Source organism: Anarrhichthys ocellatus, unplaced genomic scaffold (genome assembly GCF_004355925.1).
Source record: "Anarrhichthys ocellatus isolate YVR2014 unplaced genomic scaffold, GSC_Weel_1.0 scaffold19, whole genome shotgun sequence".
Lineage (NCBI taxonomy): Eukaryota > Metazoa > Chordata > Actinopteri > Perciformes > Anarhichadidae > Anarrhichthys > Anarrhichthys ocellatus.
The window spans coordinates 6,849,324-6,850,880 of NW_022280049.1; the positions used below are offsets into that span (position 1 = coordinate 6,849,324).

General features: G+C 45.5%; 1 protein-coding gene across 1 annotated transcript in view; it reads right to left on the reverse strand.

Moving 5' to 3' along the window:
* LOC116389224 (protein piccolo) overlaps positions 1-1,557 on the reverse strand; it is a 34,385-nt gene that overhangs the window by 32,244 nt on the left and 584 nt on the right. The gene's annotated exons all lie outside the window — the stretch shown is intronic.

Genomic DNA, 1,557 nt, shown 5'->3' on the forward strand with positions numbered 1-1,557 from the left:
GTGTGTGTGTGTGTGTGTGTGTGTGTTGAAGCAGTAACAGGAGGCCCACAAGCAGTTGATTCAAAGAGTTTAACTAAATGACGACGGCCTAATAACCTGAAAGCTGAAGCTTTTATAGAGCGTCAACACACGAATGATGCATCTCATTGCTCCGACTGTGGTGGATGGTCAGTGAACTTGTTGTCAGGTTTGGGCATGGGTGAATCCTCTCTGCCTTTAATAGCATCAGTAGAGTCATGTATGTACTGTAGAGGGTCTCCTCCACCATGATCTAACCAATGACATCCACTCTGGATGACATCACATCCTTTTTTTGGGACAAGTGCAGGGCAATTTTTTGTTGGAACCGAATGCTACCGTGAACGAACCTTTAGACCGACACATCTATTTTTCCTGACCGGCGTGTGCAAACATCTGCATTTAAAGCTTTGTTTGCTCTGGGCTACCGTAGAAACATGGCGGCCGGCTCCGTGAAGAGGACCTGCTCCACATGTAGATTTATGTCACATTCTGAGGTAACGAAAACACGATTCTTATTTTCAGGCGATGTCAACATGTCATCCCCATCCTTAAAAGGGGCACTCGGGGGATTTAGTAACACACTTCCATAAAGTTGGGAGACAGATTTTAAAGACAAGAATCAAAAATCTGCGCAGCGGAGGCAGAGTTATCCTACATGTTAGTTCTCAAGCTCCAAAAAGCCTAGATCCTACATTTTCCACAATACATCCAACCAACAAAATAATTTGGTTGGACGCTCTCTGCCTGGTGAAAACCCTCCAGAGCCATACAAAACATTACTTGACAAGCATATTAACCTTCATTTGTAAAATTGAAGGAGTTCCCCTTTAATGATGGAGGAAGTAATACCGGCATTACTAATCAACTTTCACTCAGGAGTCACAGAAAGGAAGAAACAACCCACAGACATCTACAGTACAGCAGAGGCCCATTAAGTTCCACACTGAGCAGGACACAACAGCTACATGTGTACGTGTGTATCAGTGAGTTATCATGATACCGTTTCCTCACAGAGAGGAACAGTAAACAGGACATCTCTGTAAAACCTCCGAGGGTTTGTTCAATGACCCAGTGACAGATGACCTGATCAGCCCTCCTGATCAGGAAGGCTGTGACAGTTGACAGACCACACACACACACACACATTTATCAAGCTCCTCAGTCAGATTACCAGCGCTGATGCCCCTTAAGCTCGTGTATCCTCGTCCAGTGTGATAACGCTAACTCGATGTACTGCAAACGGGAGGTCTAACATCACCGTTTATCAGGGCTGTGGAGGCTGTGCGTTCGCTTTGTTGTCACAGAGAAACACTCAGCGATCGGAGAGTGTATCCTCATGAGGATCAGATCAGCAGATCTCAGATCAATAGAGCCTTTCATCCTCTCATGCTGACAGACAGCACGACTCTATTCTGAGTCGGTCTGTGTTCAGATTACAGTGGTTCCCACACAGTGAAATAATATAACTGTTTAATCTGGACCGTCCTTGACCTGCCGCTACCAAACACTGAGCACACACACACACACACACACACA